The sequence below is a fragment of the Saccopteryx bilineata genome, chromosome 6, assembly GCF_036850765.1.
Source record: "Saccopteryx bilineata isolate mSacBil1 chromosome 6, mSacBil1_pri_phased_curated, whole genome shotgun sequence".
Lineage (NCBI taxonomy): Eukaryota > Metazoa > Chordata > Mammalia > Chiroptera > Emballonuridae > Saccopteryx > Saccopteryx bilineata.
This window is the reverse complement of record NC_089495.1, coordinates 6,221,295-6,242,922: the sequence shown is the minus strand read 5'-3', so window position 1 is coordinate 6,242,922 and position 21,628 is coordinate 6,221,295. Positions and strand designations below refer to the sequence as shown.

General features: G+C 42.0%; 1 long non-coding RNA gene and 1 pseudogene across 1 annotated transcript; both read left to right on the top strand.

The window, feature by feature from the left end:
- The first annotated feature begins 850 nt into the window (after nucleotides 1-850).
- LOC136309105 (uncharacterized) lies at nucleotides 851-4,607 on the top strand. Its single transcript, XR_010726227.1, has 3 exons — nucleotides 851-1,135; nucleotides 4,144-4,388; nucleotides 4,489-4,607. It is a non-coding gene; the product is annotated as an uncharacterized lncRNA (long non-coding RNA).
- Nucleotides 4,608-7,979: 3,372 nt separating this feature from the next.
- LOC136309100 (zinc finger protein 596-like) lies at nucleotides 7,980-18,523 on the top strand (annotated as a pseudogene).
- The last annotated feature ends 3,105 nt before the right edge of the window (nucleotides 18,524-21,628 follow it).

Sequence of the window (21,628 nt, the reverse complement as noted above, 5' to 3'; positions counted from 1 at the left end):
TTTGTAGAGTTGCTTGAGTCTAGGCTTGGTGTTTTCTGCCTCCTGTTTTCAGTTGTGTTATTTTTAGGTCTTCTTGGATTGGTATCAGCTATTATTTGTAATCCACTTTCGGATTTGGGCAGCTTTGAAGTCTTGATTTGTTTGTTTTCTTAACAGGTGATAGTCTTGTTAACTGATCTCAGCAGGGGGCTTCCTTGAAACTGTAACCAGGAATGCTGTGGGTGTAACCTGAGACGCTGAAGGTCTGTTCCACCAACTAATCTCACTGGGGGGAGGGTTTTTTCTCAGCTTCAGTAGGGGGAGGTATATCTCAGATCTCCATGGAGACCTGAGTTACTGCCCTTCCTCCCCACTTCTTGTTTTCAGCTGTGTCTTGTTGCGCTGATTGGAGCTGGATAGATGTCCGGAGATCTCTGATCTGGAAGCACTTCAGCTCTGTTTTGTGAAAGGTTCAGTCCCTCCCCCAGCTATGGCCGCCTCCAGCACGAATGAGTCAGCTTTTTTATTTCATTTCTTGCATACCTTAGCCCCTCACAGTCTGTCCCTCTCCTTGTCCTTTCCACTTGGGAGATAAGCTGGTCTTTTCAACCCACCTTGCTCCCTGGTCGCCAGGTAAGTGGCTGTGAGCAGTAGTTTCTGCTCTTTTTCCTCTGTGAAATCCTCTCTGGGCTCTCAGCCTCACCCCCCCCCCCCCCCCGCCGTTCCTGTAAGCAGAGGAGATTCAGGCACTCCTTACCAGGTTTATTGTGGCTTCCTCTTTGCTCCTTGGTTTTTGAGAGCTGTTCTTGCAGTTCAGTGTTGGTTTTTCATGCTGATTTTTCCTAAATTGATTTGTATTCCAGTTTGGTGTTGAGAGCTGGGCGTCTGTGCGTCCGCCTACTCCGCTGCCATCTTCAAAAGCCCTGACTGGATCTCTAACGTGTACAGACGACAACACACTGTTACCCTGGAGGAGACAGAGCAGGGAGAAGAGAAAAGGAAGACGAGGAAGTCCACCACCTCTACCGAATGGCAGCACACTGTCCATGACATCATCCTAAAGGACAGACATTGTTCCAGAGGTCAGACTGCCCAAGGAAGTCCTCTTCAAGGCTCCCCTGTCACATAGACCCTGACTGGTATCCTGGGGACAGAGGTACATATGTGTGAATATCTGTCAGTTATGGGACCCCCCATAATCACCTCCAGGAAGTCTGACCCACTGCAGAAGAGATTATTGATTGCCATATGGCAGCAGTTTTCAACCTCTTTCATCTCATGCACACAGAATTCATTCCTGAAATTTTGTGGCACACCCAAAACTGTATTACATGTTGTGTTGATGTGACAAAACACATCAGCATAATTTTGATTGATTTACAAAAATAAGAACAATAGTAAGTACCTATCATTTTTGCTCCAAAGTGACTTTTTTAAAAAACAGAGGCCTATACTTGTATATAAAGAGTTTTGGTACACAAAATTAACTATTCTGACACAACCTTATTATGCAACGTGACCAGTAAGATGCAACTCTATTATATGACTGATATATTTATGGTTCAAGATAGGGAGTCCACGCCAGATGGCTAATGTTGTGTTGGCTGTTGTTGTTTTTATATTTGACAATCTAAGGCAAAAGAGGTCAAGTATTGCATATTTTGAAATTCATTCATCACACCACTTGAAAATCTCTGGTATAAGGCATTAACAAAAATTAATTCCTGGTTACATAATGGCTTAGTAAAATCATGAATTACAATAGTGATTTTGATACTAATGATATTAATTCTACTAATATTAATATTGAAAATAATAAGAAGGTTAGGGTAGAGAATACCCTATGTGCTTGATAAGATCACTCTAATGGGCTTTATAGAGACAAGGGGTTAGAGCTTTACATCTCACATGAAATATGTTACAAAAGTCAGAAATGAACAGGAGAAGAAAAAAATGCCTGAAGAAGGGTCCAGGGCAACTGGGGAAATTGTGGGAAAACCTCATGAGGTCAGGCTCCTGGGCCAGAGCGAGCGGGAACCTACCTGCAGCTGAGACACCCACCACATTCCAGGAGTTTGGCCCCGTGATGAGAGGCAGGACTCTGTCTACACCTGGAGAGGATCCACCCAGATGAGGATGGACAACTGAACACCGTCACTCACTGAGACCCTTCTGTCACCTCCGTCCTGCATCTTTTCCTCTATAACCTCTGGAACGCCTGACTTCACAGTTCACATCTTCAGTGTCCCTTCAGATATTTACAGAGGGTCACATGGGCCTTGGCAGTAAGAGATGTCACCTTTAGTCTCCCACACCAGATAGAACACAGCCTTTAGAGTAATTCCTGGGGTCCTGGAAGACTTGGAGGCATTCATGATCCCACAACACGCCTAATGCTCAGAGCACTCAACTCCATCTGGGCCGGGAACCTGGAATGTGACAGCAGTTAGGAGATTCCAGGGAATACAGGGCTCAGAAGCAGAAGGACTCAAGTCTGCTGAGGATGTAGGGGACATAACGACTGATGACATCTCATGAGACGTTCTTGTTGATAAGCACATTAGCATCTTACTCAGGAATGGTGTCATGGATGAACGGGCACAAAAATCAGGTTGATGTGTGTGCTGAGAAGAGATGTGGAAGAATACACTGCACCTTCAACATGGACTAAATGAGATGATAGGGCAGAGTAAAGCCAGAAGCCACGGCCACCATCACAGCTGCCTGGACTGTGCAGGTTCACATTTGATTCAGACAGATGATAAGGAAACAATGGAACCAAGAACTGCTGGGCCATTAGCTTTAATCCTAGCTTGCAGCTGGTGGGCAAGAAATACACACAGTGGGAAAACACTTTCCTTTCCATTCAGGGCTCCCAAAGCCACTGACTCATCCAAGTTTCCTAGAGTCAACGGTTTCTACCTTTTTCTACCTCACCAGTCTCATTCACCTCTGTTCCCCATCTCCTTCTCTCTGCACAAACTGGCTTCTCCTTCAGCACTCCGCCATCTTAGCTGCTTCTTCTCTCCTCCAAGTGGCCTTTTTCTGCCCTCCTCTCTAATGCTAATCTCAGGAACCGAGTGAGAGCAAGTTCCCAGTCTGCCCCTTTTTATACTGTAGAAATAAAAAACTTTAATCCAATATATAAACAAGGAAGTCTCTGATACAAAGTCACTTAGAGAGGGAGACACTTAGTCTTAAAACTAAGCCTTGGAATATAATGTCTCTGCCTGTTTACAGCCTGTCCCCATACCCAATGCAAACTATAAGCGAGCAAACATATATATCATATTTACAAACTTACTTGACCAATCGGGAGTAAATGGAAATGAAGGGAGTTCGGAGTGATTTAATTTTTATTCAGATTTCAGATTGGATGATACCATTACTGTGTTAAATGCTAAGAAAATAGACTGGATTGAGATGTAGTCATTTAATATAAAGCTTATATGTGTTGAATTATGTCATAAATTTCTGATATGGTGGAAGGAAGTAAGAACCAAACTCAACTACCTATGTGAGATTAAAGGCAACTCCCGTCTTGTTGTGAGAGATATGGCACCGTAAACACGGTGCAGACATCCGTGAAATCCAGTGTGTGAACACATCAGTGTACAAAATGACCTATTTCTATAACCCAGCTGGTGAAAGTGACAGAGAGATGAGTCTGTGGAATGAGTGCTAATGGCCAAGGTCTGAAATGCTCTCAAATGAGCATGGGAGAGGGAATGACCCTGACCAGCCTGACCTAGAAGGATTGCCAGGGAGTTTGTGAAGTGTGTCCTCAGATACAATGGAATACTTACTATGTCCCTGGGTTCTTGACTTCCTCTTGAGAAGCAGGGATTTTAAGCCAGAAGAACCTACATTCACAATCATAAGAAGGTTTTTCAGATGTATAAATTCACTGTGAATGACATAGAAATAAAATTATTGGCTGTTTGGTACTACGTAGTAATATTTTTTATTTGTGCACTAACCAAAAAATAAAGTACAAAATTATTTTCTCATTTTTTAGGTAGTTAATAAAGTTTTTACTAGTATTTTAAAATACTACGAGGCCAGTGCCCTAACATTCAAATTCCCATTACAGTAATAGATTTTATGTGTCACATTATTATGGACGTGTTTCATTATTTCAGATTTCTTCATCTTTCATTTTAGCTTGATGTCTGCATTTCCTATAGAAAATTCCAGCACTATGTCCACAGAATCCCATTGTATCTGATGCCTGGCTCTGTTTCCAAGACGTGGAACGTTTCCTGTACACAGAGCACACTGAGGAAGACCTGGGGGTGGATACAGGAATGGATGGCTCTTTCTAGCATCCCTCCACCTCCTTGCATCTTTGCACTCCAACCCCCTGCTTTCTGGAGGTTAATCTCGGAAATCCACTCAAATGGAACAAGGTGTGACCCACAGACTGAAGCCCTCCTTATGTTAATCAGTGTCTATGCAGCCAGGCTGTGTCCTGACAGTGTAAGCCTGAGTAGATTTTCTGTCTTCCAGGTTAAAAGGGCCTCAGAGTTGGGACATAGGCACTTGCTTCTAGGAGAAGAATCTCAACGGTTGGGACACTGGAAGGAGAGGAACCGGCTGCTCTGTGGAACTGACCTCAGCATCCATCTTCTGCCTTCACTGTCTCCTGCAGGGTTGGGCTCTGGTGAGTTCCCCAGACACTAACATGTGAGGTGACCTCATTACTTTTCAGTTAACAAAGTCACATCAGAGCTTCTCCTGATCTTTAAAGTTTATTGTGTAAGCAGTTTTTCCACCCATCTAGTTTCAGATGTTGGAGTATTGTAGTTTTTTCCCACTTTTGTCTTGAATCAATTAGCAATTTTAACTGCTTACATTAAGATGCTAGGTCTGTGCTGTCCACACCATAATGCCAGTTACATGGGACTATCAAATTTAAATTTATCAAATGACATAGCTGAACTCCAGATCTCCCATGCTCTGTGATCACATGAGTTGGGCAGTGACCAAATGCCTCGATGAAGACAGGAAGCATTTCTTTCAACCTGGAAAGTTCTATTGACGCCTTGATCGACATCCGATGTTTTAATTTCTTTTAAGGATTTTAAATGCTTCATGTCCCACTTCTCTGAATTAATTTCCTTATATGTGTTTCATCCAGTGATATTCTTCATGTATGTCTCAAATGTCTTCAGACAGGTGCTTATATTTACTTTAATCACTTAAAAATGAGCACACATTTAAGGCAAATAATTTCCTGTGGTTTTTACTTCAGCTTTGTCCGATTTGTGCTTATGTATAAGATAACTGCATGTAAATGCTAAGCTTTAATAATGATGTAAAAATTTGTGGCAACATTATTTCAAAGACAGTTCTTACCCATTAATATGCAGTAGACTGATGATGTCTTCTATGGTGGTCATTATTGTCTGGTTTTAGTCTATGTGTTTATGAGTGTTGCATATCGTTTTTTCTTTTAATAGTAATATTTTCCTCCATCCTGGTGCACAAAGCACTGATATGAAGCATCCACTGCACACTTTAAAAGTGGGCTCCTTCTTCAGCTCATGGTGGTTTGATACGGAAGGTTCTAGAATACTGGTGAACCTAGTCTTGTTTCCACATTCTGGAATTGCTTCGGTTACACTGAGCATGGACAGTCACAAAAGGTGGAGCTGTGGTTTGTAATCCAAGCTGAGATGATATATTTTTCCCTTTGCAGTATTAATTTGAGGTACATTTGTTTGGTTTTCTTGCACTCTGTGATATGTCCTAGCCTTCTCATCTGAGAATTATTCAGTTGTAAGAGGCTTCTGTGTTATGGGCTGAATTGTGTGCCCTCTGAATTCATTTGCAGTAGTCCTTAACTCCAGTAACTTAGCATGTAGCTTTAGCTTGAGATAAAGTCATTAAAGGAGTAACTTCAATAAAAGTATTTAAGGAGGGCCCTAATCCAATTTGACTTTCACCCAGTTAAGAAGAGGAAATCAGAGGGCAGACATATAGGGAGAAGGTCATGTGAAGAAACAGGGGTAAGATGACCATCTACCCACTAAGGCAGGGGTCCCCAAACTTTTTACACAGAGGGCCAGTTCACTGTCCCTCAGACTGTTGGAGGGCCAGACTATAAAAAAAACTATGAACAAATCCCTATGCACACTGCACATATCATATTTTAAAGTAAAAAAACATAACGGGAACAAATATAATATTTACAATAAAGAAAAGTAAATTTAAATCAACAAACTGACCAGTATTTCAATGGGAACTATGGGCCTGCTTTTGGCTAATGAGATGGTCAATGTGCTCCTCTCACTGACCACCAATGAAAGAGGTTCTCCTTACGGAAGTGCGGCGGGGGCCAGATAAATGGCCTCAGGGGGCCGCATGTGGCCCGCGGACCGTAGTTTGGGGACCCCTGCACTAAGGGAAGCTCTCACAGGAATGCCACTCTGCCTGAACCTTGAGCTCAGACATCCCTGAAAGCCCCTTGGAGTGGGGACTGTGAGTCAGGACGGGGGTGAATATCTCAGCCGTGGGCTCAGTCCCCGTGTGTAGAAGGGAGGAAGCCTGTCTTACACAGGACAAGGAAATGAAGATGGATTTTGATGCTTGAGAATTGCAGTCCCTACACTGCAAGGACCCATGTGAAATAGAATGTAGATGTAAGGAGTAATTTTGTGAAAATTCAAAGGAAAAAAAAGATGTAATAACAGGGTATTTTTTCTGAATATTTCTGTTAGAGATGCTATTCCGGGTAAAACTTAGCTGTTCTGTGATTCCCTAGAAAGCCCTGAAAAATCTTAGCACAGGGCACAAGAGAGAAAAACTAAACGGCAGCTGTCCCTTTTCTAATTGTATAATTTTGTCACATTACTAAAGTTTTTAAAACCTTTGTTTATGTCATTTGTAAACTGATAAATAAACTATAATTAACATAGCTGTTGTGAAAATTAAATAAACAAATATATATAAATCTGTAAGTACACAGTCACACTTAATAAATATTTAACTTTTCTCCTGGGAATCAGCTACAAATGAGTGAAATAATTATTCTTTGTTCATGGTGCATGTTTATTATTTCTTCATAAAATATACTTACTATTGACATGTTTAGCGAGAAATCATAGTTCATAAATGTTTTCACTCCCATGTATGTGTATATACATATATAGGCATGTACATATACACATGCATGTGTGTATATATAATAAAAAAGTATTGTTGTAGCAAATGAAGATAAATATAGACTGGATTGGAGGGTAATTGGTCAGCTCCCACCTGACAAATTACCAGATGGGCCAACCTGATTTTTCACTCAGCTCAGACAATCTGCATTCATTGGGCACCCAGACCTAGAGGACGGAGGCAGTTCATGACAGCACCTCTGTGACTCACATATGTTCTCCTACTAACTTCTGATGCTGGAGAATTTATGATCTTCACTAGCAGGATGGGGGCCATTGATCCCTCCAAATGGACTAATTGTTGAGTTGATGGACTCCATCATAAATAGGTTCTTAGTTGCTTGGTATCCAAATCCATCAGGGGCTTGAGCAGGAAGGGAGTGAGAATCCAGAGGACTCCATGGAGGGTGGAAACCCCTGCTGGTGCATAAGGCAAAAAAAATGACAGCTGAGAAGTCCCACAGTGTTTCCCTGTAGGTGGAAACTAAGTCTACATGTGAGTCGGGCATCTCTATGCTTTGGAATTGGGAAGGAAATTGAATAATTACAGATTCCATAGACTCGTTAACACAGAAAACTAAATATATACAATGTTGTTATTTTTAAGATATTTGTATTTTTATCTTTTTATAGCAACCACAGCTATAGCCCTATTACAATTGACTTTAAAGTTTAGAGACCTCTGCATGATATTCTTAGAATGCAACACTGGTTTTCCTTTCTTAAGGTAGGAAAGGTGAAACCACCCAGGTGAACACTGAGGCTTTGTGACTGGTGAGACGGGACACTGTGCACCAGACTGGAGTCTCATGGCTTCTTTTTCTGTCCTCAGATTTGCCTGCTTTTTGCTTCAACCATCTGTGAGGGAAAATCAAGAGAAACACACCTGGTAACTGAGATATCGGCCATGGAGACACTGGTGAGTAGAAAATGCCTCTTTCTACTGAAATGGCACTGTTACAACCATTAAATGGAACACTTTTTCCTATTGTCATGATGTCTGCCGCAGACCAGCGCAGCTCCTAATTCTGGGTTTTGAGTGAGAATGGTGCAGAATTAAGAAAACAGAATTAGGTTTTGGGGTTTTTTTTCTCTTTTTTTTTTTTTTTCATTTTTCCGAAGCTGGAAACAGGGAGGATGTCAGACAGACTCCCGCATGCGCCCGACCTGGATCCACTCGGCATGCCCATTAGGGGGCGATGCCCTGCCCCTCTGGTGCATCGCTCTATTGCATCCAGAGCCATTCTAGCCCCAGAGGCAGAGCCACAGAGCCATCCCCAGCGCCCGGGACATCCTTGCTCCAATGGAGCCTCACTGTGGGAGGGGAAGAGAGAGACAGAGAGGAAGGAGAGGGGGAGGGGTGGAGAAGCAGATGGGCGCCTCTCCTGTGTGCCCTGGCCGGGAATCGAACCCAGGACTCCTGAACGCCAGGCCGACACTCTACCGCTGAGCCAACTGGCCAGGGCCGAAAGCAGAATTAAAAAAAAAAGAATGGGACCGGGAGGAATCTTCAATGCTGATGGCAATATCCGAGCACTGCACAGCCCCAGTTTACTTTATTATATAGATATATGCAAATCAATGATGTCCTTGATACAAGTTACACATCTGAGGCTAAAACAGGACCTCTCCCAAGGCATAAACAGGAATCCCCCACCATGCATAAGTGAAATCAACCAACATCTGAACAAACAAAGAGTAAGAGGAAGGGCATGTAAATTGCTTCCTGCAACTTCAGCAAGCAAGTGAAATGGGTGCAAATACTCAGCATCATACCTAAATATGGAGGTGAAGGGTGGAGAACTTAGCCTTTTGCTAAGCCTCAAATCTACAAAGGCTTCTTGCGATTTATGGTCCACAACATACTCCCCATTTCTTTTTTATTTTTAATTTGTGTGCTGAGATATGCACTCATTGATTTCCTAGTTTCCCAGATTCTAATTTGGAGGCAGACTGAAAAAATACAGAACAAACACAAAATTAGTATTGCCAATGCTAACAGATACCCAAACAAACATTCTAACACATTATGGTGATTAAAACCTTTAAGCAAATTTTTAGCCAATATAACAAGAATCTATAAAAGAGTAATGTCCTTGACATGTTCACCAAGTCCAAGTTGGTACCAACACCATTCCAAATCCCTGCTAATGCAACACAACCCCAGTTCAATCCATTAGGAGCTGTCACAAGGAGCAGGAGTCCAGAAAAGTCCACATTGAGGGAAATTTCGCATGGCAGTAGAATTGTTGTCACATTTTTATACTTTGCAGCTTGTGTCCAAGTCCCAATGACCACTGCTTCTAGCTGGTAATGATTCAGATAGACTGGAAAAGCCATCTACAGCATCTGTGCACATGGAACGTCTATTCTTCTCAGCCTGGATAGATGAGACCAGGGTGATTTTCCCTGGAGCTCTGCAAATGTGGTGTTGTGAAGAGAGACTTGGGATACACTAAGCTGGGTGGCAAAGGTAAATTTGTAACAGAAGTTGGCAAAAAGGAGAAAGAGAGCTCTAAATGAGGAGTAGGTCCTAACCTCAAATATGAGTGGGGCATTGAGGCAGGTGGAATAAAAAAAATACTATATATTAAATAAAGCAGCAGAAAATAGGACAATCACCACCCACAACAGACATCTTTGAGGGAAGAATAAAAATCCAAATTATACAGGCAAAACATAGTAAGTGGCCCTTGTGTAAATGAGGTCAGTTTACCTGCAACTTGGAAGAAATACCCTAGGCTCGTCCACAGTGAGATGGGGCCAATGGTCCTGGGCACCTTTAGCCTTCATTGGCAAGTCCCAGCACACTGGGCAAGGGTAGGTCACAGGTGACTGGAGCACAGCTGGAAGAAACTGAACCCTCCCTTAGAGGAGCTAAGGGGAAGCATACATTCCAGTGTCCCTTTTCCCACAGCAAAGGCATGTAAGCCTGGGAGCCTTTTGCTTAATGACCTTCCTTTCCACTATTGAAGCAGGCCCTGGTGGAGTCCTCTGAGGGCTTGTTAGGGCCTTGGAGCCTTTGAGGGCATATGCCAAGAGCTAGTATTTCACCTGATCATTTTTTGGGCTTTTTCTGCCTCTTGGTCATTATAGACCTCACAAGCCATGCTCAGAAGATCTCACTGAAGTGTTTGAGGAACCCTATCCACCTATATAAACCTTTTCTGTATATCTGGAGCTATTTGGAAAAAGACAAAACAGTGTTATTAGCTGGATCAAATAAAAGAGAATAGAAGTTTGCAGGAGAAAAAAATTTGGCATTTCCTGTTCTTCAGCATTCAAAAGAAAGTTCTTTTTAAAAAGATAAGGTAGATCTGCAAGAGTTCCAGGATATGACTCCCCCTTTTATATTTTTTTTAAAATTGACTTTCAATATTTGCTGGATACACTTTAATAATACCTTGACTTTAAAGATTGTAAGAAATACCCGTAATTCAAAAGGTTTGACAAAATGTAGTAAATGCTTTTCCTACATATGTAGGAGTATTGTCAGTTTTAATCAGATTAGGAAGTCCAATAATAGAAAATGCATACAAACAATGAGCTATAACATGATTAGCAGCCTCTCCTGTTCGGCAAAGGCTACTATAAATCCAGAATAAGTATCCACTGTAACATGGACAAAGTATTGTTTGCCAAATGAAGGTATATGAGTAACACCCATTTGCCAAAGTTGTCCTGGTAGGAGTCCTCAAGGGTTGACTCCAAATGAAGGGATAGATTATAATATAGAACACCTTGGACAGGATTTAACAATCTGCCGTGCTGCTTCCCAATAAAGTTGAAACTGTTTACACAGGGCTGCAGCATTCTGGTGATGAATAGTATGAGACTGAATTGCTTGATCTGTAGTGGATGCTCCAATAATTTTATTTTGGGTAGTTTGATCAACAAGGGCATTCCCTTGTGCTAAAGCACCAGGGAGCATGGAGGGAGCTTGAATATGTCCTATAAAACATGGAGCTCTATGTTGACGTACAAGTCTTTGAAGAAGGAGAAATTGCTGCAATAGTTCCTCATCAGCACTTGTCACTAAGACAGCAGTCTCTATAGTGGAAACAACCATAAGTAAATATTTGCTGTCTGTATACAGACTAAGGAGGAACATGGCAAATGCTGAAAAGCCATGATAATGGCATGTAATTCTACTCTTTGAGCTGATTTTAAGGTGACTGTTTTAGTATAAACATGTCCATTGATTATTAAGTCTGCTATTTCTGAGCTGGACCCATCAGTAAAGATTGTAGGTGCTTCAGGAATGGGATCATTAAATATTGTCTTAAGAAATACAAATGTACTAATTAATGGAAATTGTACTATTTTATCAGCTGGGTAGTGAGAATCAATTTGGCCTGTAAAATTTGCAAAAGCAATTTGCCATTTAGTGGAAGTTTCCTAGAGCCATTGTTATTGATCCTTTGAAAAAAGAAACAACAATAATTTGATGCTCAAAACCTATAAACTGTAAGAGTTGCCTACGCCCCTTGATAATCAAGGAGACGACAAGATGAAAATATGGAGATAAAACTTTCTTAGGAGTAACAGTTAAATCCATTCAATAGGACCTGAATCTTGCCACAATAGTCCTGTTGAAATGTAACTTCAGGGACAAATTAGTAAGGCAATTGATTATTCAGGATTTATGCATTTCAGTTGTGCTTGTTGTAAGGCTTTTTCTAAAAGTTTTAAACCTTGTTGTCCCACAATTGTAAGTAGCTGAGGAGAAGCTGGTTTAGCTGAGCCTCTAAGAATATCAAAAAGTGGCTTCAGTTCCCCAGTACTTAATTTCAAGGAAGGTCTAAGCCAATTAATATCTCCTAATAATTACTGGAAATCATTTAAAGTTTGCAAATGATCTGTCCTGATTTCTAAAATTTGTGGACAAATCTGTTGACCCTCAATATTTTGTCCTAAATAAGATAAAGTTAAAGATTGCTGTACGATTTCAGGAGCTATATAAAGTCCTGATTCTTTCAAAGAATGTTCTAGTTGTTGCAAAATGGTCAACACAGTGTCTTTATCTGAATGAGTATTAAGAACATTATCCATATAATGAATTATGTACATCTTAGTGTGCTGCCTTTGTACTAGAGAGATAGCTTGAGCAACATATTTTTGGCACAAGGTAGGACTGTTAGCCATACCTTGAGGCAGAACTCTCCACTGGTATTGCTCCACTGGAGCCTGGAAATTAAGTGGAGGAACACTGAATGCAAAACACTTGCAATCATGAGGGCTTAAAGAAATAGTAAAAAAGCAATCCTTCAAGTCAATAATTACAATGTAATAATTCCATGGAATGGCAGTAGGAGAAGGGAGTCCTAGCTAGAGAGGACCCATAATTTCCATCATCTTATATATTACTCTCAAGTCTTATAATAGCCTCCAGTTTCCTGATTTCTTTTTAATAACAAATATGGTCATATTTCATGAGCTATTAGATGATTCAATGTGCCCAAGCTGTAGCTTCTCTTGTACCAATCGAGCAGCTACCTTAAGTTTCTCCTGAAACAAGTGTCATTGGTCTACCCATATAGGATTATCTGATTTCCAAGTAATTGGGTCTGCAGAATGAATTATTGGGGTAGCAGGAGCTGCCAAATCCCCTATGCTATATTTTGATATCTTAACCCATGCCTTCTGGTATTGGGTGCCACTTTTATGAGGGTGAGAATTCCCCACTGTTCTTTTCCTAGTCCCTTAGTGGGCAAAAATTCCTGATTAAGCACTTGAGTATTGACTAAGCTATTAGGACTGACAAGCAACGCTCCCATATTTTTCAAAACATTTCTACCGCACAAATTAACTGGCAATCCAGGAAGCACATAAGGATGAAAAAGTCCAAAATGACCTTCTTTATCTTCCCATTGTAAAAAACTAGAGCATTGTTGAGGGAATTTACTCTGCCCTATACCATGTAGTTCTGTGGCTGCTGCATGAGTGGGCCAGGAAGGAGGCCAATGTAGCTTAGCAATAACAGATACATCACCTCCAGTATCTAAAAGTCATTTAAATATATGCCCTTGTATTGCTAGTTCCATTTCAGGATGTTCCTGACCTATTTTTTGAATCCAATTGGCAAAATCAGAGGAGGTGAATCCTCATTTTCTCGGGGTCCCTTTTGCATGGTTTGGCCAAAGAAACAGAATTACCAACCTTATACTATTCTTCTAACTGCCTGAAGCAGCTTCAGACAAATTCTTGAGCTCACTTATTAGGGCCCTGCTTAATTTTGCTCAATTTCTTTGTTTTCCCTACTTGAGTATAACCTTACACATAAACAAGACAATTTACACACAGAAACCACACGTATAACATATAACTTTGATCAATCCTAATACTTGAACTGCTATTTGGCTCCTAATTCTGAACACACCTCACAATGCAGGAACGAAATCAGTAAGTCTTAAAGATCTCCATTCTAGTCTATTTAAATTTAAATGAGCGCTCCTTACAAGTTCTAAAATCATTTTATTTTTTCTAAATATTAGAGCCAGCATTTCCAATTTTTGCATGCAAAACAAAGCAAAATTAATTCAGGCCTTAAAAACAGACACATTTTAGACAACATTAAAAAAAGACTAAACAGAAACAAGTATTAGACGAACCAGACAAACCAAAGAGAATCCCGGGATTTCAGAGCACAACCAGATTAGAAAGATGCCTGCCTGATTTTAGTTGGGGCATTTTCTGACAGAGGGACTGAAGGATGGGACTAAACAAAATCTCCCCGAGAAAATTTGCTCTGGGCAGCTGCTGGATATTTTCCATAGTCAGATCCAAAACAGGTCCCCTGCCTCAATTTCCAGGCAAAGAATAAGAAAGAAACAAAGTTATTGTTCAGAAGATTGTAGTTAGTACATTAAAGAAAATCAGACCATAACTGGAAAAGCTGTAACTTTCCTAATACCTGAGTCTCCTATCCATTCTCAAACTCTATAGTTGCTGTAACCAGAGACTCAGGTTGACTATGCTGACATCTCTCCCCTACCTCAAAGGCCTTTTCATGAAAGTCTGATTTCACAGCAAATAATCACCCCGGAGAGACAAGAACAAGAAATTGCCTTCCAGTCATTTGGGGAAGAGGCTTTGCACTAATAGTATCTGAAAAACCAAGTGCAAAGAGACAGTAGGCCCATACTGAACACAAGCAAGTTTAAGCTCTTTCAGAGTTCTAAAAGGTACAGGTTCATGTTCTCGCACTAGTCTCCCCGTATCGTCCTGTCTTTCTACAACAGGAAAACAGGTAAAGCTATTTATTGTTTCCCCGACTTTTGGAGCCTGGTCTACAGATTGTTGGAGAGGGAATTTCCCAGATTTTGAGCTATAGACTCCAGAATCAGCCCGATAAGGGAACGGAGGAGGAGAGGGTTGAACATAGGAAGGAGCAGAGGGCAGCAGAGGCCCCGAGGCTAAGGCAGCCATAGCCACGGATATTTTATCCCCCGAGTCATCCTCAGACTGCAAGTTTTCCTCTTATTCACATCCCTCTGTTTCCAGCTCACCCTGATACTCTTCAGACAACTATTTGTCTTCATACAGAAACATTTCTACAAAAAATTCCCTTATTTATTTTATTCTAACTGTTCAATAAAATTTTACTCCCGATTATACTTTCCCCCAAAACTTTCTTTACTCACTGTGCACACTGCACTTGGGGAGTTCCATCACCTGCCTGCAGTTTAGTTTCCTCGTATTCAAGTCTTCTGCTCAGGCGCCTCTTGCCACGGTCCAGTGGGGCTCCTAATTCTGGGTTTTGAGTAAGAATGGTGCAGAATTAACAAAACAGACTTACTAAGAAAAAAGGATGGGATTGGGAGGACTCTTCAGTGCTGATGGCAATATCCAAGTGCCCCATAGCCCCAGTTTGCATTATTATATAGCCATATGCAAATCAAGGAAGTCCTTGATACAAAGTTACACATCTGAGACTAAAACAAGAACTCCCACAAAGCAGAAACAGGAATCCCCCACCCTGCATAAGTGAAATCAACCAACATCTGAACAAAGTAAGAGGAAGGGAATGTAAATTGCTTTCAGCAACTTAAGCAAGCAAGTGAAGTGGGTGTAAATACTCAGCATCATAGCCTAATATACAGATGGAGGGTTGAGAACTTAGCTTTTGCTCTGTTTAACCTGGAATGTCCTTGATATTTTAGGAGTCAGTGACCTTCAAGGATATAGCTGTGGACTTCACCCAGGAAGAGTGGGCCCTGCTGGACGCATCCCAGAGGAAGCTATACAGAGATGTGATGCTGGAGAGCGTTGATCACCTGGTCTCTGTGGGTGAGTCTGTGAACACGTGTGTCTGTGTGTATGCGTGGACGCTTCCATGGACACAGGGTGACAGGTACACAGAACAGCCGCCACTGTCCCACTCTGGTCACTGCCCTGATTCTCTCACCACCCTCATAACTGCTGTGAAGGAAGATGTTTCTTTACATTCTGTTTTCCTCACCACACTAGAATGTCGTTTTGACACAACTGCATTCCATTTCGCTGCTCTGTCTCCAGCACTCAGAACAGAATGGGGGAACCAATGAACCTTACTAATCCTCAAATAAGTAACTGAACATTTACAAAATACTTATGTTGTCTGGTGAAGGACCTTCACTGTTTTCTATGTTCCAGATGTTGCTGGGGGCAGGGGGGCTCCAGTGTTCTGTTTTTCTTCTTCAGGAGCCTGTGCAGGACCTGATGATAGTGTAATGTTATGAGCATGGATCTCCAAATGCACCATTTTCAAGCTGTTACTGCCATATGGTGACCTAACATCTCCTGACCACTCTCTAGTTTTCATAGTTCAATCCTGATTACTTTCTGACAGTGACTTTTAAACAGTTTCTGCTACCTAAAATATTTCACTTCATGGTGTATCTAAAAAAAAAAAAAAAAAAAAAGCGAGGTTTTGAACCGTTCATATTGATCATGGTGCAATTCTACATTTCCATTTCCCTAATGCCATTGGGACAATTTATTGTTTTTTGAACGTTTTAGGCACAAGAAATCCCCTTAGAGAACAAGAGATGATACTCACGCAACCGATATGCAAGCAGAGAATATTTCCCATGATGCTGCTGGTAAGTTTCACAGGTGTAACAGTTAACCATGTGCAGTTATATTATGTGGCAATGAGGTAAATTAGCCATGAGCAGAACACCTAAATGTAACAATATAATTAAATTAGAATTTACCTCTTTCAAAAAAAAATGTTAGATATCTTAAAATCAGTGAAGAAATTAACATAATCCAAAATAGTATCTTCAGATATAAAAAAGGCTATGTCATAAATTTTTCTCATTACTAGTCATTGAAACAAACTAAAGTCTTCCAAATGTATCTGATATTCTGTGGGTGGGATGCTACAAAAGAGACAATATTTGTGCCCTCAGGGGAGTGGCAGATGTGTGTACAACTAATTTTGAAAATATTTTCAGCACAGACTGAGTGTCTGGAAATCTAGGAATTCTTCATAAAGAAATGAGTGTGCGGATATATAAGGACAAACAATTAACACTTTTTTTATCTCCTTCCACAAAGCAGAGATCTCACCCTCCAGAGGGTCTTATCGAACTCACTGAACTGAGTGATGAATCTACTCATCAATGTGCCCTGACACAATGTTTCTTAACTGACGTGGGAAAGAAACCTGATGTCAACCAGCAGTGTGGAAGGTCACCTAGTGAAGAGTCCTCCCTCAGTACACACAATCAGACTCACACCAGAGATAAATCAAATGCATGTCATGTATGTGGGAAAGTCTTTAGCAGCTTCTCTAAACTTCGGCGACACAGGATGATTCACACTGGAGAGAAGCCATTTCAATGCCATCTTTGTGGGAGAACCTTCGTACAAGACTCTGACCTTAGAAACCACAATCGAATGCACACCAAAGAGAAGCCATATAAGTGCCAGCAGTGTGGGAAAGCCTTCAGTCAAAGTCCTTACCTTAGATGACATGAGAGAACTCACATGGGAGAAAAGCCATATGAATGTCACATATGTAAGAAAGCTTTCAATCAAAGATCGTACCTTAGAAAACACGAGATGATCCACACTGGGGAGAAACATTACAAATGCCACCAGTGTGGGAAAGCCTTCAGTCAGAGCTGTGGCCTTAAACACCACAAGAGAATCCACTTAGGAGAGAAACCACACGTATGTCTCATGTGTGGTAAGGCTTTCAATCAAAGTAGTAAACTTAGGCGGCATAACACAACGCACACAAGAGAGAAACCATATGAATGTCGCCAGTGTGGGAAAGCCTTCAGTCTACAATGGATCCTTAGACAGCATGAGAGGATCCACACTGGAGAACGGTCATATTCCTGTGGGCTGTGCGGGATAGACTTCACACATCGTTTTTCCCTTAGACGGCACGAGAAAACCCAACACTAGAAAGGAAATCATGAAAGCCTTCAGAGACATTCTGACCTGGAAGGACATCGTGCTACAGAGGACAAGACTGTGGAAGAAACATCAATCATAGCTTTAGCATTAGAAAGCACCAGTAGGCACACACACTGAAGAAACACTCTGCAAGCAATGTGACAGATCTGTTTGTCATCATACAACGCAGTCCAGAAAGCATTTTATATATGAGTGCAGCCGTAGGGACGGTACCCAAATGCCACAGCCTTCACTCCTGTTCTGCTCTCACACAAACTCACTGTAAGTGTACTCATATAGATGGTGACAGCAGCAACTCCAGACCTGGAAGGCAGTTGAAAAGTAGTTGCGGAGAAGACACCTTGTAATGCTACATTTATAATATATTCATAATATGAACAAACTTCATATACGGAAAACCCTAAGTCCGTGATCACCCTTAAAAAAACATTCTGCCCAGTACCAGGCTTCACATCCACCAGAATCTCAGAGAGAACTAACAGTAACACGGGGTCAGATGGAGACATGGCTGGAGGGAAACGAAGGACTTCTCACAAACCGTCCCCCCCATTCGGGTCATTCAGTGTAAAATCAGCAGAAACACTTTGCTCCTAAACAAGGCTGTGCTGTCTGTGAGGGCTCACACTGTACAAACACGCTCAGCGTCAGGAAGGCAAGTCCTTCAGGATCAAACTGCTTAGTCAATCTTAAGAGTCCCCCCCTGAGGAGACAGCCATCTAAGAATCAAAGCAGAGACAATTTCAGTTTCATGTTCTATCAGAAAATATGAGTGTGCATGTGAAAATTAGTAAATGAATCCTTTAACATAAAACTCTGCAAAGAATGGAGACTTTCAGAAATTACCTAATTATAATTTTGTGGCATAAATTGTATGAAAGTAAAGTGACCAGGCAATATTAAAGTACAATTTTGCAAGAAATTAAACCTTGTAAATATAGCAATACTAGCTGATATTTGAACAATAAAACCTGTGCTAAAGCTGAGTGTGGTGTCCGGTGTCCCTGCACGGTTCATAGCACATGTTTAGGCCTGTGCCTGGGTCATGTGGGCAGAGACCCAGACCCCAGGTGCTCACAGCCCTTCTTCCACCAGCTCTTCCCACAGAGCCCACCTCCCTCATCCATTTTCCTCCAGCACTACTGTCTCCCTGTCATCCCTGGTGGGGACACAGCTGTGACCTTCATCCTCAGGTTCTGGCTGTCTCTGAGTGCGTGTCCCTGCTTATGCAAGGTCACGGGGCAGGATCAGAGACCTCCAGCCCATGTCTCTTCCTCTAGCAGCAACACTGGACATGAGACACGCAGCCTTGCCCACCTGGGCCACAGGATGCTGGCTGAATATTGTTTCAAAATTTTTAAATTGAGCTGTTGGGGAAAACAGTGAATTCTAGGCCATATTCTGTATTTTAGCTAATTCCTGAGGTTACATCCTCCAGTCTTCCCAGGTGGGACCATAGCTCCCCCTCCTTCACCACTGCACAGGGGCTGCTGGGAAAATTAGGCTGCAGGTGGATAAATGCCTAATCCTATCAGCCACCTCTAAAGTTGTCGTGTGTGTGTGTTTTAATTATTAAATGTATTTGCTTCCCCCAAGCAAATTAAAAGTTCTCATAAATGGAATTTTTTTCATTTTATCCTCAGAGATACAAATGCTACCCTTCAACCAACAAACATATTGAACCTAAACTCCAAAGGCAAACACTGTACAAGTGGTGCTCTGATCACACTGTAAGTGATAAACATGTCCTTCACTACAGAGTGTGTATGAAACGAATATATCTAATATAAAATTGTATATCGTATACTTAATGAGTATATAACATAAACTAGATCATGTTGACTGCCAACACACAACGCAGGCAAAAGAAAGGTTCAATTAAAAATTCCTACCTAGAATGTTCTGGACAAAACACTATAAAACACCCCTGATTGAAATAAGTGACATTAATTAAGTGGTAGTCAACACATAGGCAGAGTTTGGGAAATTTTTCAAGAGAAAACATTGTTCATGGCATTTAAAATGCTCATAAATTCTTTCTGAAGAGGCAAGGAGACTAAGGAACGATTAATAATTAAAAAAACGAGACCAAAACGGTGAGCAGGGCCTTGGAGAATTCCTGTGGGAAAAGATACTCATTTTTCAGACAGGGCGCGGGACCCTCACCCACAGGATGGTGGTCCTGAGAGTGGACATTCCCGTCGGGGGAGGAGGCAGGTGGGCCCGGTGTCACTACAGGCAAATGATGTAAGAAAAGGCACAGGCAGCTTTGTGGGTGGTCCACTGGGCACAAGCCACCTGTGGGGATTCCATGCGCATCCTGCCACCCCCACAAGATGGACCAGAGGGGCAGTGCCCGGGTTCCAGGGCCTTTAGCACGGTCAGCGTGGGGGCAGGTTCACCAACAATTAACAAATGCACATGAAGACCCTGGGAGTTCATGTACATGCACATCTCAAATCAGTACCCCTCTTCCTCTAGAGTGCCCACAGAAAAAAAACAGGAGACCCTACCAGGGTGGAAGCCAGCGAGGGTGGGTCTTGTGGAAGCCCCTTGGAGCCCAGGGAGGTCCATGGGCCAACCAAAGGCCCCAATGGGGTAATGAGAGTTTCCATCCTTGAAATATCTTACTCAAACCCCGACCCTGGCTGAGAGAAGAGGAAAGACATGAGGAATCTGGTGCCATCCCGAGGAGTGGAGGCCACATCCACCCACGGGAGAAGGCTGTGCACGAGGGTTGTATAGCTCCATCTGTCCACAGGGGGTGACTCGAAGTCAGCATGAGTCACCAGGCAAAGTGTAGAACAAGCCATTCCCAAAGAGACTGATCTGTGGGCTCCTTCCTCATGAATTCCCTAGAGCGGTCAGCTTCCCTGAGACAGGGGACAATGGTGGCAGACAGGGTATGCATTCAGTGGGGGCCCAGGAGGTCTGCATGACACAGGAGAAGACTAGTGAGTCATAGAAACTGCGGTAGTGCGACAACATGACAAGCCCGCGAGAGGACAGTAGTGATGGCTGCACACAGTGAGGAGGGGCTCAGGGCCGCAGAACGCGATCCTCAGCGCATTACTACACGGCTCACCTCACATGCATCTGACCCTCAAAGGATACAGATTTCTGACCATAAGGATACGAGTCCATCTTAGATGAAAAGTCCTGAGAACTGCCTGACCTGTGGTGGCGCAGTGGATAAAGAGTTAACCTGGAAACACTGAGGTTGCCGGTTCAAAACCCTGGGCTTGCCTGGTCAAGGTGCATATGGGAGTTGATGCTTCCTGCTCCTCCCCCCTTCTCTCTCTCTCTCTCTCCTCTCTATAATGAATAAATAAAATCTAAAAAAAAAAAAAAAAAAAAAAAAAAAAAAAAAGTCCTGAGAACTGTAAGGGACCAAGGACAGGGCATTCCTACAAGACTGCCTTTCATCCAAGGGCATTATGCTAATTGTATGGTCACCTTCCACATGTCATATGATATTCAACCAACTTAAAGGTCAGAAGAACTGGAAATGCCCCCCAGTGACCCGTCCTCAGTCCCCCTGGAAGCTTCATCTCCTCGGGCAGAGAAGTTCCCTCACTGAGTGTTCTGAGGATCTGCTGATGGATCGAACGATCAAAGCTGGATTTCAAATAGGTTTCCTTTATTTTATTTTATTTTATTATTTTATTTTATGCGTATATCTTTTCAGTTGGGTCCTTATATAGTTCATATAGTAGGACATGTAAACTAGGGAGTGAGGGGTCTTTAGGCAGAGGAGTGAGGATTGATGAAGTTTAATAGTAAATCTGAGCACAGAGAAAATCGACATCTTGGAAATACTAAGTGTAGCCCCAAAAGTAAATTCCAAACACATGGACCCATTGCTGGGGTGGTGGGACCCAAAGACTGAGCTTAATGGAAACTGGGTGGACCAGGCTAAGAGCATGTAAAGTCAAAATGAGTGATTTCTTCAGACTCAGTTTAAATATATTCATTTCAAATCAATTACAAACTCATTCATTTTGGGCACTGAGGATAGAAAGATGAAGAAGAAAAAATAGCCCATATGCTCATCTGTGAAGCTCCTTGTCTAG